General features: G+C 44.4%; 1 long non-coding RNA gene across 1 annotated transcript; it reads right to left on the bottom strand.

The window, feature by feature from the left end:
- Positions 1–3646: 3646 nt before the first annotated feature.
- On the bottom strand, positions 3647–25682 carry LOC119377243 (uncharacterized). The gene is made up of 4 exons (XR_005180787.2): positions 25043–25682; positions 9442–9669; positions 5770–5842; positions 3647–3683 (listed from the first exon to the last, which is right to left on the bottom strand). It is a non-coding gene; the product is annotated as an uncharacterized LOC119377243 (long non-coding RNA).
- Between the last annotated feature and the right edge of the window lie 869 nt (positions 25683–26551).

A 26551-nucleotide genomic window follows, 5' to 3' on the forward strand; every position in this document is an offset into this window, starting at 1 on the left:
GCTTTCAACCCATGATGGCCACGAACAAGGTAGTCTGTAATGACTGTCAGTGTGCGGTGGTTTTTCGTGTTTGCTGTGTTAGGCGTGAAGAGACACGTGTTTCTGAGTGCTCACTGTTAGGGAGCCGCTGTTCTTTGTTCGCAACGCCCGAGAGCGCCATTGTTCTGTGTCCACGCCAGCTGTTTTTCTTTTAATTTTTATACGATCAGCAGTGCTACTCTCGAAAGCGTATTAGCGAGTTCCGACCGGCATCAACAAAGAAAGAAGAGCCGCGCAGGTCATTCACCTGTTGCTGTAACGGTCAACAATTTATAACGACAGCGAAACGCATCTCCTTGTCCAGTGTTGCGACTGGGGGACTGGGTACGTGGGTGCCGAAGCCACCACGAAGGGTAGAGCGATCTTACAGCGTGGGGCCCGACGTTCAGGACCACTTTTCTTTCAAAACAACAACTGTATTTACAAAATGTACAGTGAGTATGATTAATAAAGAGACATCTTCAAATGTCGAGTAACTACACGGAGCCTTTTCCCCCGGTCTTCAAGACTGGCCTCCTCCTCCATTGGTGGTGACTATTTACAAGATGGCAGGGTGGCATGTAGTTCAGGTACGGCACAGTGTAATCGGCGCCGTGCAACAAGTAAAGCACCGGCCACCGGCCTTGCTGTCTTCGCTCCCCTTTTTTTCCCCTCTGAATTGTGCTGCTTTCCACGGAGATCCCAAGGCAGGGAAAGTCAGCCAGGTGACTGCTATGTTGCATCGACAGGCTCCAAGGAATGTATGGGAGAACACGTTCGGCGTGATTCACGCGTGGACACAGCCGCCGAGAAATCACCACCTGCGCACTTGTGCAGGACATTCCACCTCCTCCTTTTCGGGGATAGCCGGCCCGATCAGAACACCAGTAAAAACTGTTTCAGTTGGGTCATTCCAGAATTTTTATACGACTTCATGTCTGCCTAGCCATTATAACACATTATCAGAGACTAGGGGCGAAGCCAGAAATTTTTTTCATGGGGGGGAGGGGGGGCACTTCTTTGATTTTAAGTAAGAGTCGAGCAGGCAAATGTGATCGAGTGTGATTTTGAGCTCTGTATGCCATGGCAAAAGAAAAGCCAGGGGGGGTGACCCCCCCCCCCCCTGGCTACGCCACTGTCAGAGACAAAAGCGAGATAATTGTTTTGCTGTGCGAACGTTTCACGGTGGATATTCGTGCTTGCATAAACTGCTGAAAGTGATTGAAAACAGATGGCCTCGGTAATATACTACACGTGGCTCGTATTTATTTTAGCGCTGGTTTACTCGGAACATGTCCGTTATGAGAAAGTTAGGTTATAAGCGCCGGAGACTACACCGTGTTCTCATTACAAGCTTAAAAACGCTACGTGGGTTTTAATGTTTGTACTACTAGTCTGTTATCAGAAGTATGTATCATCTATGTTCGATTGTAACGGCGCAGTACCGCCTACATGGATAATGAATTCTGTTTTCAATTAACGTTCTTGTACGCAGGCACGATACAGGCATATCATCGCATAAGTGACAGATAATGCTGACGATGTAAAAATAGCGAAGCATAGATGAGCATGAAAGGACACTACACTAGGCTGCTGTGAGGGAAAGGTTCGTGAGATCACGGCCCAGTCAAAAAATCCGACAGGCTGTCGGTCTGTCGGCCTGAAAGCAATATGTTATTTTGGCCTGTCGGTCTGTCGGGTCTATCGGATTTATCGGGACTATCGGGTTTATCGGGACTGTCGGGTCTATCGGATTTATCGGGACTGTCGGGTTTATCGGGACTGTCGGGTCTCTCGGGACTGTCGGGTTTATCGGGACTGTCGGTCTGTGGGTACCTCTGTCGGTCTGTTTGCACCTGCAACGCGGGAGGGGGCTCCTCCTCCTCCTCCTCGAACGCCTCCACGTACGGAGGGGTTGTGGCGGCCAGGGGCGTAACCAAGGGGTGGGGGGTGGGGTTAAAGCCCTCCCGAAATTTTTCAATTTTGCTTGCGTATATATAGACGCATACATACAAACGCACGCACGAGCATACAAAAAGCATGGTTGAACCCTCTCTCCCCCCTCCCCCCCCGAAAAAAATTTCTGGCTAAGCCCCTGGTGGCGGCCTATTCTTATGCCGCAATGTGTAGTTGTAAGGCTTCACCACAACCCTGGCCGAGGCCTTTCTGGGAAAGGTCAACTTCTGTGCTGTGTTATTTAAATAACTAGCTTATTATATGCATGTGCCAGCGGTTGACCACATGCATTGTTCCAGTACAAAAACGCACCTTCAGTTTTGACATGTAATATACAACTCCTACGGCCACTCTGGTTTTGCAGTGTAGCTTTTAACTGCACTTAATATGCTATAATATGAAGTTTACAGCCTATGCTGAAGCTTCGTGCAATTTCTGCGCCACTAATTGGCAAAAACTGAATTGGTCATGCATACATGAAAAGCATGCATACTCATTGGCGCAGCGGCCAACACCAGAATATCGCTGGTGGCAGCCAAATTCACTTCCTAACCGCAGCAGCTGGAGAAGCGAGCGCAACTCACATACTTGACGAGTTTCCACTCAAAGATGTTTGCCTGAGCATGAACTGTCTACCCCTGAGAGCCACATTAATTTTATCATATCCGTTGGCTGGACGTGTTCACCCTTTGCTGAGCGGCGTTTTGCAGAACACAGTCCAGATTAGAAACACTGCCAGACACACAAAAGACTTGCTCATGCGCTCGAAGACTACCAGCCACTCGCAAGAGACCACAGGTTTCCAAGCAGATGCCATGAACTCGTGTCAGCCTAGGAAAGGTGGTCATAGGCTGTACAGCATTAACACTTTGCCAACCTTGTGTAATTCTAATGTATCAGCAAGGTCTGAGCAGTCTGTGCCCACAACCACCAAGCAGACTGCATTGCTGTTGCCCTAGAATATCAGTGCGGCCAATTGCTGCCCCAGGATTTCCCGCAGTGGTCACAGAGCTGCAAGTGGAAAATAGTCGGCTGCACCTGTGACGATCATCTAAGAACCACCGTCACCCACTGGAACCATCTTATGCAGCTTAGTATGCCAAATCACAGCATGGCCAAGCCAAGATGACCACGACCCAACATAGGCAACGTTGCAGGCTAGAGTCCCTGCGATACAAGTTCGGGCATGCAAGATCCTATAAAAGTCGGCTAATTTGTGTGCTTCAATGTGCATTTCAACTGAAACACTCCTAGTGCAACCACCACGAAGCAGAGCACACCAGCACCAAGAGGTAGCGCTACGGCCACACCAGTCACACTTCAAGCCCATAGTTTGGGTGTGCTTTAAATATGGCATCATATAATGAATGGAGTGTGTATTACCATATGTTTGAATGAAGTGTTACAAGTTTTTCCTGCCTTTTACTTGATTCTGTCCATAGAAAAATCTGTAAAACTACATGTTCTACTATGAACAAAAGAGGAGTTAATTAAGGGCTCGTTTGTTAGACAAACATACAAAGCCGCCAGGTAATGAAGTCAACAAATGCCTAGGGGATGTCATTCAAATTTTTTATGGTTCGAACTGAGCATTGTTCTACTTTCTCTGGCAATCCGCCAGTTTCTGGGAGAGGTGCCGCCGCACATCCTTCATCCTTTTCTTCCCTCGTCTTCGCTCACTGCAGACCCCATGTAGACTCCGAAGAGGCCTGCACAAAAAAAAAAGCAATCACAAGATTCAAGCAACCAAATGCACTGGCGTCACTGCAAGTTCCCATATTATTGGCAAGGTTAAACGAAATAATCTAGCCAAGGCGCTTTAATACAACTAAATAGTAAGACATATTGTAGGGCAACTGGCAAGCGGTGCCACAAGTATTCTAGTACATTATTTCATATCATCGGTGCAGTGAGCATCACCTCTTGCTTTCAAATCAACGCCACGATTCAACACGTCTGCAGCTGTAACTTCACCACCAAAGGCACCACCACATTGTCTGCAAACTTACCTGTGATTGCTCTCGCATACTTTTTACTTGTCAGTATACATTTTGGTAATTTCCGTACTGGACATAATTGCAGTTCCTAGCAGAGCAGGTCTTGATCGTGCGCTTCTATGTGGCCTATGCAATCAACTTTGTTTTGGCATGTCACAGCATGGCCAAGCCATGCTGCAACATGCTGGAGCAATTTCAGAGGCCACAAAGAGGGAAGCACAGCTCAACCTGTCAAGTGAGCCGCTGTCGCCAGCTGCACTTTAGCTGCGTATTCGACGAGGTAAGGAGGCAATGAAGTGCCGAGAAGGAGAGTAACACGATTGTCCTTAGGTGCCTGGATGGTGCGCCAGTTTATTATGCATACAATTTGAACATGCTGCGGCCTAAACACTCACAAAGTTTCAGGGTCCCTCAAGTTTACTGCCATTGTGGCACAAGACATGCTGCAACAATCTGGTATATAGGTGCCGCCGTGTTGCTGGTTTTGTTAAGAAGCCTTGAACTGCTGGCAAGTATTTTTGGCAATCTTGCCTCAACACTCGCCTGGAAGCATTGTTCTATTCAGAAATAACAATCTCTTGCTTTAATTAGAACTAACAGACAATGATGCCAAGGGAAGTGCTACGTGATGCCAACAGGCAGAAAACGTGTTCCATGCTCGCCGTCATGGCTACTAGTGGCGCTGATTAACACTCCCAGGTTTAAAACACACATAGACCTTTTTAACAGAGAGAAGGATCGCCTCCTTTCTCGGCTGTTGCACGAGAATACGAAAGCCAATGTCACAGCCTTGGCAGTGCATTTTTGGGGGGTCACGCATGTCAGCAGGCCAGTGAGAGCTATGGCAGCGCCCAGGGAGACTTCATTGACAAGGTGCTTTTATCGGGCTTACATTCAAGGAACGCACTCATTCTCCACCTTTAGGTGTTACTTCAGGCACAGGGCAAGCTTGAAATTATTTGAGCAGGTAAACCGAAGATAGAGTCCAGCACAGCACGCGTGTGCAAGCACATGTGACGCAGTTAAGCTACACTGACTAAAAGTGGACAACCTATATTCTGGCCTGACAGCTTTGCTGGCGCGCCCAGCTGCTATCGGCATGCCAGCGCAGAGATAGAACATGCCCTATTTCACTGCACGCAGCAGTGTCAGTCCACAAAATGGCAGCGTGTGGTCTGCATTCAGAACGCACATCCGTGGTTTACTCACATTAACCAGCGATTGCATAATTGTTCGCCTGCTCGAAGGGATTACAAATCACATGTGCGTGTAGGCCAATGATAGCATAGAGTGCCGTGACACATGGAACGCCTGGGAAGCCTTAGAAATCCACTCTTTTATGTACATGATCCATTTTCGTTTCTAACACAACCTATTAATACCAATGCTAGTGTTTTTCCCAGCTACAAGGGACAGGATAGCACCATGCTTGTGAAGAAAGTAGTTTTCGATGCATAGTCAAACAGTGCACCGAACGAGAAAAAACATGCGCGTCAACCAAAAAGCATAGGTGCACAAGCATGGAACGACTAAAAGTGTTCATCAACCAACAAACACAGAGCTGCGGTCTCGTTATGCACCACTCTACAGTCCTGCACGCAGCACTATAGATTGTGGAATTAGCTGCCGTAGCCATTGGCATGTCCAATTTCACTGCACGTGGCCTAGCGTCGAATACACCAGACTATATCTCAGCCTTTAAGGCAACCAGCCATAAATATATTTTATTGGATATAGCCGACTACTAATAGATGTACAAGTACATGGATCCTTCAACAATGCACTGACTTCAAATTACCTTTCCATCGTCCTTTGATGACCAATAACGAAGTCGATGCTGTCCTCCTGAGCCAATGGCATCTGCGTGTCAACTGCAGAAAAAAATGAGCCGGTTTCCAAAATTGCTAGACTTTATAAGAACTATGAATTATTGCAAGAAAAACCAAACCAGAGCGAGCACAGATACTAATAACAAAAAGGCAAGATGAATAGGTTACATTTTGGTCCGGTACATGAACAAGCAGTGGCAGCTCACAAGAGTATTGTGTAGTACTTGCCAAAATGACCAATACTATGACAATGAAATGACAAAGGAACTTTTCTGCCAGAACTCAAAGGAAATAGTTATAAATGTTAAACAGAAAAGGTATTAACCATAAAAGACCTAACTAACCATAAAAGACTTCAAAAATTAAAAATTAATTAAAAATCATCTTTATACCTCAATCGAAAGCAAATAAATAGTTCTTATATGGCATATTTTATCATTACATTTTTTTGTTTTAAGGAAGAAAATAATTTTCGAAGTTCCCCACTGACGTCAATGAAAAACTACAACGAGAAAGCTGCCGTATGAACAAGATAGCCGTCAACGGGGAACTTAAAAATTATTTTCTTCCTTTTTTTTTAAACAAGGAAATAAGGTGATAAAACATGCCATATAAGAAGAACTATTTATTTGCTTTAGATTGAGGCACAAAGCAGATTTTTAATTTTAACATCACGTGATGCAAATTGCATCTCAATGTGGACCAACGTGAAGATTTTCTCAAATTCGTGATTTCTGCTTATAGGATTTGCAGCCTTCAGTGGCCTGAAAATGTTTTTAACACAAAATGTACCTTTCCTAGAGCAAGTATTGATTACTCAGATACTCAGACATAGTCGATATTAAAAGTGAAAAAATGCAAACATTTAACATTATGGCATAGTTTCTGGACACATATATGGCAGAAAAATTGCAGTAATGTTATTGACCTTCGAACACCTTGTACAAACGTCTTTGCTTTAATATGTAAACCAAATTCACTACTGAAAAGAGACACGATACTCTCAGAATAAATTCTGTTACAAACATCACTCAGATGACATTCTGCGAAATTCGAAAGGCTCCAACGTGACTGAAAAAATTACTTCTCTCCAAAATATTCTAGTAATTCAGTGTTTTCAATGCAATAAATCAGCACTACTTTTTCGAACACATTTGAGATAGTCGCCAAAGTGGCTGGGACCTGTGGCGTGGAACGGCCCTCAGAGAGCTTCGTCTGCCCCTGGGGAGGTTGTCACACTCCGAGGTGGAGTCGTGAAGGAGAGAAGGTGCAAGAGCGAGAGAGGAGCAAGCTGTTGTTGGGCTGACTGTCCTCTCTTGCACTGCACTAATCATCTCACCTTGTAAATAAATCCATTCGATCACTACAATATCCACCCACTCTAAATCCCCTGTCACACGGCAAATCTAATGTCATTTACAGCTAATGTCATTCGTTTGTAATGTCATTTGTTTGCTGTCACACGGGGAAACTAATGCCATTCGATGAAAATGACATTTCCTGTCGAATGAATTCCCGAAACACATTCGCATTCGATTTCGGACCGAATGCGTAGTCTCAACGCCAGGAACCTTTTAGGGAGATAACTGTTGACTTATGTATGCGTAACTTTTGTAATTCGTAAATATGTTATTCTTTACTAGATTAACTTATTACTGGTTTGATCACGTAACAGCACATGCGAAAGTTTCTAAAAGAAAGCTACTCTCAACTACAGCGGCTGGACGCCGGCCATGTTTCATTTGTGATGTCTTGTTGTTGCCCGTATCGCGGGTGTTGATAGTCCGATTGCACGTGTTTTGGTGATCAAGGTGGTGACTACACGAATTAGCTGCCGCCGTCTCATTTCTGCAGCCGGAGTGTCAGTCGTGCTCCTACGCTTTAGTTCACTGTACCAATAGTACCAACGCCCGGTCATATCGTCGGCCATGTTTCGATTGCTTCTTGGCTTGACTTCGTTTGTGTCGCACAGCTGTGGCAAGTTGTGTAAAACGGCTGCGTTTATATTCTTCCAGCAGCTTTTTAGGTAATAGAAAATTATTTTCGAGGATACAAGCATGTGAGATGCAAGTTTTAATAGATTTTTATTTGTCCCAACGTCACGGCTCAGGAGGGCTAAGGCCATGGTCATCATTTTAAAATGACATTTGTTTTCGTCGTGTGACAGCAGGCAGGTAAAATGACATTAAGTTCACCTAATGTCATTTGTTGTAAATGACATTAGATTTGCCGTGTGACAGGGTCATAACTGTACCAGCAGTTAAAACGTAGTCACAATGAATCCCCAACCAAGTCCCTACAGGACCTGTTCACTAACTTAAACCGTAGTGGCTCATCCTATACCAGTGGAGAGTGCGCACTGTGATTACATTTTTGTTGCATAAAGGTTAACAGCTTCCCTCAACTTATGACATGGCTGACGTCACAACGTGCCACAGACTAGTCGACTAATTATTCCGACTTTGGTGCAAGTGGAGCAATGCTTTCACTACTAAACATTGAAAAGCACCAAAGTGAAATGGTGGTTTCCGATAACGTGCCAGAATGACACATCGTTGACAACTATATCGTAATAAACATGTGCAGCTATCTGCTTGGCAGCATGTGTGGCATAGAGCTATTGGCACTGCTGTAAATGTAGTGCAGGCTTTTATTACGAAACATGACACACGTGCTGCGCGGCTGTTCACTGCTGTTTCTTTCTGAAGGAATGCATGTCACTTGCATAAACAAAAGCAGCTCGCTGTCGCCACGCTGACCCAATATGGTACTTTCCACAACTACGCATATTCAGGAGCAGAAGCGTTACTAAGAACACTCCCACGACTAACAAGTACCCTGGCAGTGACGACGTGAGCTTAGTAGGTGACACGCTGCACACAACCAGCTAGGGACAATCAGCTGCATCTGGCAGCAGTTGACACGTTTCAATCAAACAGCACCTCTTATCACTCAGCAGCAGATTCCTCTACGTCAGATGCGTATACATGCATCAAGGAAAGCTGAACAAGTCTGTCTGGTCTGTCGTCATGTCAGCCGTTTTGAGTGTTCTATCATACAACAAGTAATTAACTGCCTAAAGCATTCTGATCAACACAGATTCTCAATTACAAACAGTTGGGCTTGGATTCTTTCTGGTTTATCATATTTTAGAAAGTGCACCAAAGTTACGTAAGAATAACAGAGTCGCTCCTACTCATTCTTCTTTGCTAATGTAATTGTGCAGCTCTTGTGTTCAAGGGATGCACCTCAAGCATAATGGATTTTGTTGCTATGCTCGTGCTTGCCGCACTGCATACAGAATGAATGAAATTTTAATTCAATCCTAACAAAACAGACTACTACAGTTGATCTTGGAATAAGTGCGAACACATACTGCAATGTCCCTTTTTGTGTTAAACCTTAAACACACCACTATATCAGTGAAAGTTAACCATTACATAGTTTATACATTTGCAGCAGCAATATTGCATGCAAACTATGATAAGCCAACTATGATAAGTTATTACTCTACATCAGCATAGGTTTCTGTAAGTACTGTATTACCAAGCAATAGCTGCACCTGCAGTGGTTATGCACCAAAAAATACAATATTTGAAAAATATGCTCTTCATTGGAACAGTGTGCTTAGCAGTACTCACCTTTAAGGGACGACAGCTTCTGTGATGTGGAGGCTGGGCAGGATGTTGCCCTTTCCTTTCACCAAGACTTTTCGGACAAAGTTCCAGTCGTGCTTCGGTTTTTTTTTTTTCAGCTCATCTACTGTCCAAAACATCGGACACCAAATGCCAGAACATCAAATCAGACATGACCCAGACCAACGTCCCCGAAGCCTGCTTGCCAATCCAGATGCCAGACCTGACATAAGCCTGCAATACACAATCACACGAAAAAATTGCGTGAACCGAGCATTGCACAATATTAGCTAAAGTCCAGGTTTATTCTCTAAATTTATGAGAAATGTGGCTGTGAAATTGTCATTTTGCCGCAACAGAATGTTGCTGAAATTTCAGTCGAATATATTTTTGCACATCACTAAAAATCCCAAGAAACAATCTTAAGCCCTTTTAGTAAACTAGGAGTAAACATTTTTTTCGAAAGTGTCTTTAGTTTCATTCAAAATTTCTGAAAAGAAGTTTAAGGATAAAGCACAAAAAAAGGACAACATAGAAGGGTGCGGATATGTACAGGAAGTGGGTAGTGATAAGAAAGGTCAATATCAGCACGTGGCATGACTAATCATAAAAGAACTTCGCAGAACCATAAAAAATGATACAAACAGAGATTAGCAGAATGAGTACAAACAGAAATTCAGAAACTGAGCAGTATCATGGTGGCCACAGCATGCGCAAAACCGTACCTTCCAAAAGCACCGATTCTTTTTCGTTCAGGTATACAGAAGACTTGTGCAACAACTTCCCATTTTAATCTGCGCTGCCTCTACAATGATACGAGTACAGTCGTCTTTGTGTTTGCAAACTACTGTGGTGTGATGAAATGAAATAACTGCAACTTTGTTGTGTTTTTCCGCAGTCTTTTTGGCACACACACCTGATCTGTCTCCTTGTTTACTTTGTGGGTTGACTCTGCAACAGAGACCAGCAGTGTCTCTGCACAGCCTGACATGTTCAGGCGGACCACTTGGGCCTTAAAGCAGGAGTCAATGGCATGGTGGCACGACCTTTCTTGGTTGTACAAACAACACATGCGAATGATAGCCCTCTCGACTAGTTTGCTGTGAGAGGTTGTATAATGCAGCAGGGCTTTGTGTGCAGGAGTTTTGTACAGCTAACAAACATGGTCAGCACAAAAAGACACCCCAATTTGAAGAACCAATGAAGTTTTCTTTTTCTTTTAGCATCTCATGAGCCAGAGTCAACGAGAAGGGGGTTACTGCATGAGTAAGCCTTCTGCATCCCTGAGTGAAAACATTGGAGTCTTCGGAAGATGTGGGTTTGCACATACCGTGGCCACCATATTTGGCTCAGTTTCTGAATCCCTGTTTCTACACCTGCTGTTTATCTTTTTTGCATCAATTTTTATGGTTCTGCTAAGTTCTGTTAGGTTTAGTGATGGCACATGCTGATGTTGACCTTTCATACCACTGTACTCACTTCCTGTGTACATCTACTGTTCCTCGCAACAAACTAGGCAAGTGCCTGTCTCTTGCCAGCTCTTTCTACTCGTCAGTTTTTCGCGCTTTACTTTTTAGCATCATGAAATACCAACTAGCACAAAACCACCACCCTTCAAAAATGTCTGCCAACATAAACTAATCTAATTGGTAATCAGAGACTGATTTCATTGTACTTGTTACTTAGGCTGCAAAATGTAATTTTTTTATGAATATTCAAGGTTGTCACATGCCATGCCCATCCAAACCTATCCGGATGTGCCCTACAACTACTTTTTTGTGGAGTTTCATCTGAATTTGTTATTTTTTGAGTATTCAATAATGAGGACTGTTTTGCAATCCCTGTGAAGTGTGAATTATTAGTCAGCAATGTGGTTTCTTTATAATATTGCATTTATATTGCTTATTATATTCTTAGTGTAGGTTTTCATGTTTAGTGCTGGTCCTATGAAAAGTATAAACCGAGTAGAGCAAACTAACTTGAAACTTAACAGGGTACTGACAACATGATGACGACTTACAGCGCATAAAAAAGACTAAAAAAAGTACAATGAGAACGGCAAAGCGCTAACTTACAACTGACCTTTATTGAAGAAAAGCGACGAAATATAAAGGAGACGTGACATACAAAAAACAAGAAACAAAAAAGCTAGGCATAAAACAAATGTAAAAGCTTATAAAAGGCAAACAAAATTCAAAAGACATGACAAGAAAATATCTACTTACATCATGTGTGTCGGTCATGCGCAAGGTCCAAAAATTCATTCTAAAAAGAGACAGGGCGTGCAAACACGGACACAAGAAAGAGGCCAGGACACCACAAATGGTGTTTGTGGTGTCCTGACCTCTTTCTTGTGTCCGTGTTTGCACGCCCTGTCTCTTTTTAGAATGAATACATACCAACTAGCTCAGCTCTCTGTTATTCTAAGGTCCAAAAATTCAAACTTTTTTTTCAGTCAATGCAAGAGATGGCGCACTTACACACTTTGTACCCAACCTGGCAATCTCATTAGCCTCAATTATTTCACACCTCAGCTAGGAACTGTACCGTTTTACCACCTGGCACTGGTCAAATAGGAGTTTGCAATTTGTAATGTCACACGTGCTACAACGAAGGTCTAAGTGCGTACTGTTGATCTAGTGAACATTATTCTTATGTTCACGCAAACGATCGTTCAGGCACCCATAGGTAGCCAAACTCACTCATAAGTTGACTCACTCGGATTCAGATCATGCCATGAGTGTAAGCCTGAGTGCTAGTAATATTTTGGAGTCCAAGTCAGTCCGACTGAGAAAAATTTAGCGAGTCTGAGTCCGAGCGAGTGCAGCTGAAGAAAATTTTTGGTGAGTCTGAGTCCGACCGAGCCCTAAGAGCAAAATATATTTCTTGAGTGAGTCTGAGTGAGGTCCACTTTTTTTTGCCAACCTGTGCTGCTGGCTTGACTGCCATACTGCTTCCTGCACTTTATAGGAACTGTGTAAACAACACACTCTGCGCATGCAGTGTATCGCACGCAATCTTTCACCTGGCACTCTTGTTCTCGCTGGTTTTCGTAGCGAGTCAAGATAATGTATTATTCCGTATTATTCTCTTCCTCCTGATTTGATCATGAAATGCGTTGAAAGGATCGTTGATCAGTTTAAGGCACTTTCATTCCAAAACAAGAGCGGAGTAGGTGTAAAATGTTTTCTGGTACTTCTTTTTTTTTTCTACTTGTGCTCCATCTTTGTATCGTGGAATGACATCTACCTGCAAAAAACAGGTATGGGCACTGGGGCTTGCATTGCTCCTGCACTTAGTAATGTGGTTTTGGCCCAGTGTGACCGAGATATTGTGAATCATTCTGCAAGCGAATCTTTCATTACGCTGACTATTTCTTTGTGTTCCTCAAGTGCAAAGACAACTATTTCAATCAAAGGGTCGGTGAAACATTACAGCTCCTCAACAAATGCTTAGATCCCTTAGTTATTATGCACCAAATGCCTGTAAACAATTCAATGCGTTTCCTCGACATTGAGTTGCATCACTGTCAAGATCATGTGTGCTAGGCTTATGTAGCATGTGCTCAGAAGCTGCTTCTGCCTTATCACTCAGCACATTCCAAACAAGTGAAAAGAGGGATAACTAAGCTTTGCTTAAAAAAAATTTGGCATATCCCATGCCTTGTGGGAATCAGTCTCATGCAAAGCAATGAGCGAGTAGTTGTCTATGCTGCATTTTTTGGCCTTGAGCCAAGCATTCCGAGGTGGATTGATGTGTTTTTTTTAAGCGTAGTATTGCATGCACATTGTGGCGTTATTAGGCACGTCAACTACACTGGCATTTAAAAAGTAACCTATGGCCTGACGTAACGTCACCACTCACTTCAGAGCACATATGACAGCATTGTCAAAACAAAGTGCTCTTTACGGTGCGATGATGTGAATATCATATGTAACTTTCGTTAGCATATTCCTCCGGGATCGAGCAACGCGTGAATATAGCTTGCTGAATCATAGGAATACAAATGCAATGTTTATTAGACTTCTATAAGAGCGGAGCCAACACTGGAACCACAGTTGACATTAACCCGGCATGACGCCTGTATCATAGGAGTACAAATGCAATATTTATTGCTTTGTTATAAAATTAGATAGCTGGCACTGCAACCACAACGGATATTGCACCGACATGCCGTCTGCATAGGGTCTTTTTCCAAAGCAGTTTCAAGATGTGGCGTGGCTCTGTGGTAGAATACCTGACTGCCATGCAGAATGCTTGGGTTCGATTCCTGCTGGGATCCTGGTTTTTATTCTTTGCACTCGTAGGGTCAATGCTACCGATGTCGGTTTTTCTTTACACTCTCGCATTTAAATTACCAATTTCTGTTCTCGCTGTTCCTGGGAAGATATATAAACTACCAATCACCTGTGGTAATAATAATAATAATAATAATACCTGGGGTTTAACGTCCCAAAACCACGATATGATTATGAGGGACGCCGTAGTGGAGGACTCCAGAAATTTCGACCACCCGGGGTTCTTTAACGTGCACCTAAATCTAGCTACACAGGCCTCAAACATTTTTGCCTCCATCGAAAATGCAGCCGCCGCGGCCGGGATTCGATCCCCCGACCTTCGGGTCAGCAGTCAAGTGCCATAACCACTAGACCACCGTGGCGGGGCGATCACCTGTGGTGCATACCCGCCTACCGTGGCCCATGGTATATGGGTATGTGCCACATGTGTCTGGAGGAAAGGGTTTGACGACGAATGCGGCAGGATTTTCATGTTATTCATGTCATTACCAGATAGTCATGAATATTCAGCAAACCCTCTTACCCTCCCATGCTAATTTTGGTCTACAGCAAACTAAGGAGGCAATCACGAGAGCACCCAGACGTAGACGGCTAGGTAGATATAGATACGTAAATAGAAACGTTCAAAGTGCCTTGGGTTCCCTAAGAAATGCTTCACATTTAAAAGAGTCCCGAGAAGTCGTGCGTGCGCTCCTTACAAGCTAGGTAACCAAGGCACGTGGTTACGTCTGTTGCTCAGGCCGTACTAAAATGTACAAAGTCCCATCAGCGCTCTGCTGAGCTGGAAATGCCACCTCTGAGAGCAAGAAAAAGAAAACAGCCATGTTACCGTACATTCACGTTGTGTCACATGGCCTCAAAAAAGTCACTGAACGCTTGAATGTCTGTGTAGCGTTTAGTGCAGCTCAGAAGTTATCCCAGCTTGCCATAAAAATCAAGTCGCTAGAGAAGTGAGAACAAGAGCGCCAGGTGAAACATTGCATGCGATACATTGCATGTGCAGAGTGTGTTGTTTACATAATTCCCCTTAAGTGCAGGCAGCAGTATGTCGGTCATACCAGCAGGTGCCTGAACGATCGTTTGCGTGATCATAACAATAATGTTCACCAGATCAACAGCGGGCACTTCGCCCTTCACTGTAGCACATGTGACATAGAAAATTGCAAACCCCTATTTGACAAAACACAAGTGGTAGGACGAAGCGATTCCCAGCTGACGCACGAAATCATTGAGGCTAATAATATTGCCAGATTGGGTACACAGTGGTGTAAGTGTGCCATCTGTTGCACTGACGGAAAAACAGCTTGAATATTTGTACTTTGAGCATGACCTACACATGAAGTAGATATTTGTTTGTCATGTCTTCCGACGTTTTTTCTGCCTTCGCAACTTTTTCGTTTTATATTTTTGCGTCTTGATTTTTCATGATGTCACATCTGTTTTTATATCGCGTTACTTTTCTTCAATAAATGTCACCTATAAGTCGTCGCTTTGTGGTTCTCTTCTACTTTTGTGTTTTTTTGTGCAATGTAAGCTGTGATCATGAACCACCAACAACTGGCCTAACATTCTTGAATATTTACTTTCTGTGTTGCATAAAATTCTGGGACATCAATATCCCAGAAAAAACAGTTCTAAATGTCAGAACATCTTAAGCTCATGTAAGGGCTTTCCTGCAGCCAGTTTTCTTTCCCAGATTATAATCATTGTTATGATGGCATGGCCCACAAAGTGATAACGTGGGAACAACACATCGTGGCATTTTGCTGCAATGTGTTGTTCACATCGCTTTGCATTTGCTGGGCAACACAGCTTTGCATTTGCTGGGCATACAAACCGTTTTTAAGCCCTGTTGTACCTTCGGATATGTGTTCATGAAACCCAAAGACCGCACACCCGCAGACGATCAGAGTGGGGTCATCTACAAGTATGATGTGGGGATTACGACGTGACTTAAATCGGCGAAACGGACAGGACAGGTTCAACGAGGTTTAAAGAACACAAACGAGATGTTGCTAAAGCAACCTGTGCAATGCGTTCTCAGACGGAGCATGTTGAACACTGCTGGATGATAGGGCACAACTTGCACATAAATGATGCGACGACGCTGGCTTCTGAATGAAGGTGAAGGAAAAAACTCCTGGAAGCGTCATTTATTCGCAGTGACGCATCAGCTTGCAACAACAACCGCGGCTCCCTACTGGACGTTTACAAGGACATATGTCACTAATCATAGTTGACTGGTCGACTACCGCATATTTTTTTTTCTTTTTTGTTTACACTGAGGGTGCCACCTGCATAGGAGGCAGAATGTCTGTCATTTTGTTAGTAATTGTTGTGTTAAATCGGAGTAAACGTTTTACAACCAGTTCCAAAGTGGTTTTGAAAATATGCTTCACCGATTCATGGTATTCCTGTCTCTCAGCCGTTTCGCACTCTGCTGCTTTCTAGCCCCCTGCAAAACATGATTAGCATGGAGCCTTGGACGAACGAGACGATTACCTTGGCGTCCTGATACTTCATTGGGACACCAAGTGAACAAAGCTAGAAGCTAAAGTGACAAAAAGGATATATATGCTGAAAAAAAAATTGACGTGAATTTAGCAAGCTCTTATGTTGCAACATTATTGAGAGAGAGAGATAATATAATGAGAGAAAGGCAGGGAGGTAAACCAGAATTTTAGCATCCGGTTTGCTACCCTACACAAAGGGGAGGGGAAAAGGGAAAGAAAGATGGAAAGGAAAGCAGGCAGAAAAACAGACTTGCAAAAAAAAAACACAAATGAATAACAGGACATGTAGTTTACGACATGTAGTTTACAAGTAAACTTGAAGGTGTGTTAAAGACCAACCTCCAACCTTGGTCTTCTGCAGAAAACATAATCCTTGAGAAAATTACGTCTGGCATGAAAAGGATGGGGATGAAGTGAAGACACTGAACTGACAAACACGGGTGCCAACTAATAATAATAATAATAATAATAATAATAATAATAATAATAATAATAATAATAATAATAATAATAATATCTAGGGTTTTACATGCCAAAACCACAATATGATTATGAGGCACGCCGTAGTGTAGGACTCCGGAAATTTTGACCATCTGGTGTTCTTTAAAGGCCAACTCCGGCGATTTTTCGAGCTCGATGGATCTCAATGAAATTCGCTGGGCACGTTCCTTTGCACGTTTCCGCCATTTATGCCAAAATACAGGCTTGACACATGCGCAGATTGTTTGCAAATGAATTTTAAAGATTGTCTGCAAACGCCCTCCTGGCTTCGCACAATTATCGGCAACATTGCATCTGTGACGTCAGTATTGGGAAGGCGGCGGAAGTGACGCAGCCGAGGGCACCGCTAACTTCGGCGCTTCGGCCGCTACAGCGAGCGTCTGCTGTGCACAAGGCGACAGAAAGCGTTGGTTTGGCCGGCGCTTCGCTGGTCGTCCCGGCTGTCACAGTTTTCATACTCCGCGCCGGCGTGACCGGCATGCCTTGCACGACTTCCGGTTCGTTCGTAACAACGTCTACGTCATACGTAGTCAGTACACTCAGTTGGGTTTCGGTTTCGGTGTTGCGCTTTTTTGCTTATTTAAAACTATTCTCCAATTTGCCGAGTATTTCTGCTATCGTGCCCGTAACAGGAGTGTCTCAGGAACATAAAAGCACCATTACTTTGACATGGCCAAAAAATCGCCGGAGTTGGCCTTTAAAGGGAGACTAAAGGCAAATATTAAGACGACGTTGATTGTTGAAATAGCGGTCCAGAAACCTCGTAGTGCTACTTTTGTGCCATGGAAGTTGACCATCTGGTTATATTTAAAGGGACACTAAAGGCAAATATTAAGTCGACATTGATTGTTGAAATAGCAGTCCAGAAACCCCGTAGTGCTACTTTTGTGCCAACGAAGTTGACCATCTGGTGTTCTTTAAAGGGACACTAAGCAAATATTAAGTCGACGTTGATTGTTGAAATAGCGGTCCAGAAACCTCGTAGTGCTACTTCTGTGCCAAGGAAGTGCTTATTTTGAAATAAAATCATGTCTCAGTGGTCCGCACCGCGTTAGCACACTTCAAGTCACCCGCCTGAAAGTGGTCGTTATCACGTCACTGTAGCCGTGCCCAACGTTGCCCGCCTTTACTGCGCGGCGGCGTGCACTGGCGGTGTGCACCATTCGGGCATCCGGCAGCGTCACATGCATGTGGCATTTTGTCGAACTTTCAGTCAGAGCGACTTTCACGAGCATGCAAAACACACGCGGCAGTACGCGATACTAAAACTACCACTGAGACGCGACTGCCTGAGCGAAGCAGGGCACCGGGTGAAGCGCAGTTAAACGAAAAAAGAACCTTTGAACCACGCGCGCTGTTCCCCATGGCAACGCAAAAGAGGCTCTTTTTTCCATGAATCAAACAGAAATGAACAAGCAACATTTTATTAAGTCTCTTGATGGACGGAAGGTTCTTTTTTTATTGCAGCTAGTTTGATTACTAGTGATTAATTGTAGTCGGACGCCCTCACGTCATCGGGATCATTTCCAAAATGTCCCACTCGTGGCGCACGTCGTGTGATACATTTAGCTTAATTTCTCGGTAAGTAGGGCACTGCTGTTGATAATATTGCCGTTTTACATGTTGTCATACATTGAGCTTTCACTCTGACATAAATTGTTATTTGCCTTTAGTTTCCCTTTAATGTACATTGACATCGCACAGTACATGAGCCTCTAGCATTTTGCCTCCATCAAAGTGCGACCGCTGAGGCCGGGATAGAAGCTACGACCTTCGGGTCAGAAGTTGAGCACCGTAACCGCTACACCATAGTGGCGGACAAACGCCAACTTCCAAGTGTTTATTTCCAGAAACCATGCTGATTTATGCATGCTGCCGAGCAAGGTAATCTCATCACAGATATAGTAACATGAATGAACAAACAAATCATCATGAGCCACTTACCCAACAGAGTCGAGACATGCGCCAGAAACTGCATTGACCCAAGCTGACACAGGAACACATGTCCATTACAGGATCCATCCGAGTGAGAAGCAAAAGGGGCAGCGCACAACCTAAACTTGACATGTCTACAGGCTATCTTTCAAAAATATCATTTCTATGTCACTTAAATCTAGTGATAGCGCACCAATGCACTGACTGCCTGCCCTTTTTATTAGGAACGCCGCAATTGTCTCCTTTTCAGTACGGCTGCTTGCTCTCCCTAGAAATGTGGTTTGGCTGAAGTGCGGCGTACAACCGCAGTGCTTGCAGTGGTTGCCAAGTGCCCGCCCACGTTGCTGCTGACTGGCAAGCAGTGATCCCTTGCACGATCGTTGAAACACCGGCCCTTTTGGCCGATGTACACCCTACCGCAGCTTAGACCACTGCAAGCGCTGTGGATGTGCGCCACACTACAGCCAAACCACATTTATAAGAAAAAGCAAGCAGCCACACTGAAAGGAGACAATTAAGGCATTCCTAATAAAAAGGGCAGGGTGTCAGTGCATTGTCGCGCATCACTACGTTTAAGTGACATAGAAGTGACGTTTTTGAAAGGGCCTGTACATGTCAAGTTTAGGTTGTGCGCAGCCTCTTTTACTTCTCACTCGGATTCATCATTCAATGAACACGAGCTTCCGGCGCATGTCTCAACTCTGTTAGATCAGTGGCTCATGACGACTTGTTTGTTCATTCATGTTACGATATCTTTAATGCGATTACCTTGCTCGGCAGCATGTATAAATCAGCGTAGTCTTTGGAAATAAACAGTTGGAAGTTGGCACCCATGTTTGTCAGTTTGTGTCGTCACTTCATCCTCGTCCTTTTTGCGCCATACCTATTTTTCTCAAGTACTGAACCAACTATCTCAGCAACAAGCCCCGCTGAAGACAATCCTCTTAGTGACCTCCTCTCCAAAATTCTGAGGGGATGCCCATTATGAAAGGGTTGCTGTCGGATAATTTTTTATAAACACAGAAGTAACTGTAACTTTGTTTCCTGTTACAGTTACTGCATAAAAAGGTAACAGTGTTACATCTACAAGTTCCTCCAACTTAAAAGTAACTAGTTACAGCCACAAGTTACTGAAAAAAGTAACTAGTTACCGGTAACGCATAACTAGTTACTAGTCACTGCCCGATACAGTTCCTGTGTTACGTTGCATTGATTATCTAGTAAACAAAGGAACTAAAGCTCATTCTAAAAAGACAGGGCATGCAAACACAGACACAAGAAAGAAGTCAGGACACCACAAACACCAACTAACAACTGAAGAGACGCACAACGGCGGAAAAGAAAGAAGGCACGAAAAATTATCTGCGCATGCCCATGCAATAGGCGAACCTATCAATCCGGCACACATGGGGGTCTACGTGAAGATAACTGTTAAGGCATTTGATTTCATCTTTATGCAAGTTAATCGACGGTTGGCTCACACATGCACTACCACTATTTTCGATATGCCATGCTTCAATCACCAGGCGCGTTTCTTCATTTCTATGCCGGTACAACACTGCGCATTCATTTAATTTTGGCGTACACTTACAATCTCGACAATGTAAAGATAGATTAGAAAGTGTGCCTCCGGTTAGCGATCTCTTATGTTCCAATAATCTCTGGTTAATGCAGCGGCCCTTCTGTCCTACGTAGAAGCGGCCGCAGCTGAATGGGACCTTATACACCACACTTGTACGGCAATCAGTGAATTTGTTGGTGTGTTTTACGAAACAAATATTGGTCCGCTTCTTGTTTTTTACTCGGTCACTCTTCCTCTGCACAGCTGTACAAATCTTACCTAGCTTATTGGCAGCCATGAAAACAACATTAACGCCGTATCTACTTCCTACTTTCTTTAGCCTGTGAGATGCGCAATGAATGTACGGTATACCTACGACACGTTTCTTCCTACCGCTTTCTGCAACCATGCTCGGACTTAACATAATGGACTTCTTTAAACGTTCAGCGACAGTGGCCACTGCATCACAAAGACACCCTACATCTAAAAGACGGGTAACCTGTGCGTTAAAGCTATCACTCATTTTGTGCTCACATGACTTGGTGAGGACTGACTTAAGGCAAGACTTGGCGATGCCGTTTTTTACAACCTTCGAGTGCTTCGACGAAAAATTTAACAGCGGTTTCGAAGATCTAGGAGAATATTGCCAGCACACGTGGTTCTTCTGAAATGTTAAGGAAACGTCTAGAAATTGTATTCCATTATTCTGAGGCACCTCTTTAGTAAAGCGCACCCCTCCTTCATTTACTTCAAATTTTTCGCTCACCGAGGTTACAACTGTTTCAAAGCCCTCACCACTACAAAAAAATCAAGTAATCGTCCACGTAACGAAAAACCTTAACCGAATTACCTCAGGCGCCTTCCCAAAGTCTGTCAATATTGCTAAAGTATATATCACAAAGAACCGGAGCAACCTTAGAACCAATATACATCCCTGATTTCTGCACATAAACGCCTTCCTTCCAACCTACAAGCGTCGACTTTAAATACGTGGAAAGAATTTCTAGAAAAGCCCCGATAGAAACACCACATTTATCGGTGAAGACAGTCTCGTGCCCTTGTTTGTTAATACATTCATTTACACATTTTAACAAGTCCTCATGCGGCAAAGAGTAATAAAGGTCTTCAATGTCAAGATGAGTGGAAAGAAACAACAGTTCACTGAAGAGTACAAGAAAAAAGTAATTGAATTTGCAGGGGCATGTGGAAGCCTGGAAGCACAGCCCGAGTCCAGAGATTCTGAGTAAAGCTTTTGCTATGGGCAATGCCAGAAGAATTGCATCATGACATGCAGCAATCAAATGAAGCTCCTCAAGACAAATTACAATCGCATCATAGTGCCATGTTGTTAAGCAGCCAGATGGCTCCCTTTTCATTCCCAAGGGTAACTGTATACGAATGCGAGTGCTTGGCTCATCACAAGTATGCTTTAAGAGAGTTGACTGTTGGGCTAGTTGGTGTTTAGACATGGGAACCATCGTTAAAAGCACAACACCACACAACACAAGAGAAGACCAGACGAGCACAGACGCAAACCGCCCTGTGCACGCCTGTGCTCGTCTGGTCTTCTCTTGTGTTGTGTGGTGTTGCACTTTTAACGATGGTTCCCATGTGATCACAAGTGCTCGGCTGGGGACTGTCACATGTGCTCAGAATTCATGCCATGTTCTGCACACACTCCAATACACACTACCATTTCCTACAAATGAATAGACCTTTTTCAAGCACACGAGCGCCACTAACGGGCGCGCAAGCGCTCATGGGAAAAGTGTGTACGCCGCAGCAGTTGCCGCACCGAGCGCGTGGGCCTCACGCTTTGCCTTTCCGCTTACGCCGTGCCAGCACATGTCAGATCAAGTGAATGCAACAAGGTGTAACATAATACTGCGTAAATCAGTCGTGAACTACTTCTGCGTTTAACTACGACGGCCTCTCTACGATTTCCATCTGTGTTCCCGCGTGTCACTGCCAGACCACCTGAGTGGTTCCGAAGCGTCATTATTATAATTTCTTTTTTGGCGCCAGCATGCCCTACAGCATAAGTTAAACAAAGAGATACAACTGGGTTTCCTAGACAAATTCCGCGAGCGGTCATTACAATTCGTGAATCGTGGATCCATTCGAAATCAACGCCCACTGACACTGTTGACAAGCACAAGGAAGGTCGGGCTCTAATATTTAAAGATTGCGCAAGACAGTATCTCACCTCCTAATCTTTCTTTCGCGTGCCGAGAATGTAAGTGCACATCAAAGTTCGATGAATGCGCAGTTTTGTACCAGCACAGGAATGAAGAAACACAATGTTTGAGGCATGGCATATTGATAGCAGTGATAGCGCACGCGTGAGTTTACTTGGTGGAGAAGAAGAAATTAAATGCCGTAACAGTTATCTGTCACGTAGACCTCCACACGTGCCGGATTAATAGGTTCGCCTATTGCGTGGGCATGCGCAGATAAGTTTTCGTTTTTTCTTTGTTTTGTTTCTTTCGCCGTTGTGCGCCTTTGCAGTTGTTAGTTGGCGTCTGCAGTGTGGTGTCTTGACTTCTTCCTTGTGTCTGTGTTTGCACGCCCTGTCTTTTAGAATGAATTTGGTGTTACAGCGCATATTTAATACATCTTGATGATATCGGCACGCGATAATAGACATGCTGCTTGAAGGGGTACTGACACAAAATTTCGCGGCCGAGATAGCCTGCTGGATCGATTCCCGTGTACGTGCGTGTACCATCTGCAAAATATCGACAGCGAATAAAGCTTGGAAGGTATTTATATGAATTTTGAAGTTCGCGAGCGCGATCCAGCATTATAGGCTGCACCTGGTGCATAGACACCCTCGGAGGTGACCCGAGGTGACCCCCCTACTTCCCCTATGTAACCGTTGCAGCTGGTACAAGTTATGATGACGTCGTAGCCGCCATTTCTGTTTTGACGCGCTTCCCGACGAATCGCTCCTCGCCAGCGGGTCGAACCTGAAGTGATTCGCCACGTCGAAAATTCCTTCCATCCTCGCCGCAAGAAAATCGTCGCCATCAGACGACGATGAGCCCCACGACGACAGACCGCGCGGAAATGCGTCACTGTTCTGTGTGCTTACGTGACCGAGCATGTCACTCGCTAGGTGGTGATAGCTGCATCCGGCGGCTTGTAGTTTTTGGAGCTCTGTCAAACCGAAACTGAGGCTGTGTCGGTAATGAGGAGCTTGTAATTAATTATATGTCGCGTGCTGAAGCAAACGATGTGCCGTGTTATAACTAACAGGCCCCCAGCAACACATTGCAGCAAAAAAAAGCGGGGCAAAAATTTTTGTGTCAGGACTCCTTTAACTGCTACATCCGATGCATATCCGCTCGGTAATACCGACACTGCACTGTGTTAACTCTTTCGCATTTCATGCGTGTAGATACACGCAGACGCATCCGGATGTGTGCAGTATTTACGGCGTAAGAATAATCAAGAAGCGGCGATGTGTTCTTTTCGTTTCGTGATCCCACTGATATCATGGCGCCAACGAGCAGCAGGTGAGTGAACAGCCGGCTCGCTCGGCGTACACACTTTTCCCATAGTGCTCCATGCGCCCGCGAGGCGCTCTGGGATTGCTTAAAAAAGGTCTATTGCATCTCCAAACACGTCTGCATCACTGGGCTATCAATGTTGTTACATTCCTTGTTTATCTGTAGTTTCAGGGATAGATAACTCGTCGTGCAGTCCAGCTTCTCAAAGAAACTGCAGCAATGCCCTCATAACCACTCACGCTGAAGACCGGGTAGCCCAGTGCCCTAGGACTTGGTACTCTGTGACAGGGCAGTTGTCATCTAGCTGGCCCAGTGCGGCTGAGAGGACAATGTCGGCTTTGAGACAGTGCTTCTGTCATGTCTTTGTTGTGTCGTTACAGACTCCTCTTTCATCCCCGTTTTCCCTCCCCAAGTACAGGGTAGCCAACCGAAGTATACTCCTGGTTAACCTCCCTGTCTTTCCTCTACCTTTCTCTCTCTCAAGGATAGATGCTTGGGCAAGTTGGTACAAAACCATTTGTCCAACAAACAGCCTTTTCTGTCTCTTTTAGTGTTTTGTGACATAACTGCAAACTTGCTCTACACTTTTTTTTTTTAAGTCTGAAGTTTATTAAATAGTTGAGTTGAGTTACATGGTTAGCATATTACAGCAAGTGGTCCCACAGTTTCAAAAAACTGGCAGGGACCCCATCCATGTTCCCCCATGGTTACATGGATGGGGTAATTATAAAAATACAGCAAAAATATACGGACGTGTAAGCAATAATGAACAGCCTGATTAACAATAGGAATAATATCACTACATAACACAATGGTAATACTCACTATTGAAAAAAAAGAAATGACATGAAGACAGGAATAACAAAAAATAAGATTAAGCCAGATTACGGTGATCATGGTGTGATGGTGAAAAAAAACAGTTGGCAGATATTGCATTTGTAATATATGCTTAATTTTCATCCACTTCAATAGCATAGTGCACGATCATGCAGCACGAGTGTCACAAGGGAACTATCGATCGCGGCTGAGCATCAATCAGGGTCGAATTTGTCGACTGGGATCGGTACCTCCACGCCCTCATCTCGCGTAAATACGACAATCCCAATCAGGAAACTCGGTCCCGATCTAAATTCCACCGTGTGACACCCGATATGAACTAGCTCGTTTTGCCGCTATGCTGAACCTAGTCTTGTCGCATTATGACCGTGTCCGCTCAGATGATAATTAGTAAGACAAAGAACATACCATGCTTTACGGCGAGCTTTAAGAGGAATGAGCAAAACTTACCAGCCAGGCGCAGCACTCTGGTTGCTCTGGTATCCATCCCAAGTGCCGTCACCGCCGTTCCACCACATCTCGTACGGAGCGGTCGGGTTTACCGGACCGAAGTATTGCACAGTGGATATGGTCGACTACCGCAGTGGTCGCATGAATCTCATATTCTACGAAAACAGGCATTGCGACAGTACACGAAAATTTGTAGGAGCCCACGATGCGCTTACAGTATGCTCTTACCGCCGGCAACACGAAAGCTATGGATACGGATTGGATCCGCATACGACTTCAACAGGTCGGAGCGGTTACTTGTGTTTTCAGTCCGTAAAAGCGTAGCCTTTGAGATTTAAACACAATACTCGGAGATAACCGTTGTTTCAAATATATGAGCTTCTGCACCACATAAGAACCCCCCCCCCCCAAAAAAAAAAGAAAAAAAAGCAGGAAAAAAATGATACACTACTTCAAAACTGCTGTATCGTACTATCTGTGCATGAAAGGAGGCACACTAAATGAACCCGCTCAGCACCGCGCACTTCCTTGTGTTGTTTATTTTTGTTTTCCTAATGAGTAAATGCTGGTCAACACAAAGAGGCCAACAAACGTTTTAGGCACAGCCGTCGCGATCATGGGTAGCGCACCACGTTGTGTAAAGTGGTGTTGAAACTGTTGAAACGTCTTGCACGTGAACAACTTCACACCACTACAAATGCTGAAAACTAACAAATACCAGCAGCCATACCATGCATTTATTTGGTAACACACTGGACGTAACGTTACGGTTGAACGTGTCTTTTGATTGCCTCTTGGGTTTGGCCTGCTTGGGAGCAAACGTCATTCGTGATGTTTGCACGTTTAAATGTACTACGTGGGCAGAGGGCACAGCGACTGTGCACACAGAACACATTGAACATAAACATGCGCCACAGTGCATACACGGCAGCCGAAGGCCAAATGCTGCAGTGAGTTTTCAAAAACGGGTCGGCAAGTTATGATCGCGTCACGACCACGAAACAATGTCATGACAGCAAACGTCATTCGCCGTGTGTGCTTCAAAAACGTCGGAACACGTTGAAATGTACTGATTCCCCTTTCGTAGAAGAAGCCGAGAAGACGCACGTGTCCACAATGCATATAGCTAACACACAATACCAAACTAACGTGCTACCTACGGTGATTCTGCAGAACCAAATCACCACTAAAACCCCCAACCTTTGCCACACCAGTGAGCCTCGGCGGAGAGCCTTGGCCAGCTCCAACCGCTCCAACCTCGAGCATCAGCTAACGCTGGTTGCTATCGGGGGGCCCAGGACGTGGCCCGCGCGCGAGCTCACGGTATCCCCGACTAAGGGCGCCTCTATGTATCTCCTCAAATAAAGACGTTTATCGCCAACCTTGGATGACTGTGCCGTCGTCCTCGCACTCACTCTATCAGCACGTACGATTTCGGGGGATTTCTTGAATATCAAACTGTACTGCAATCATGCAGACTGATGTTTCAACTCGAGCAGGGCATATCGC

This window comes from Rhipicephalus sanguineus, unplaced genomic scaffold (genome assembly GCF_013339695.2).
Source record: "Rhipicephalus sanguineus isolate Rsan-2018 unplaced genomic scaffold, BIME_Rsan_1.4 Seq419, whole genome shotgun sequence".
NCBI lineage: Eukaryota > Metazoa > Arthropoda > Arachnida > Ixodida > Ixodidae > Rhipicephalus > Rhipicephalus sanguineus.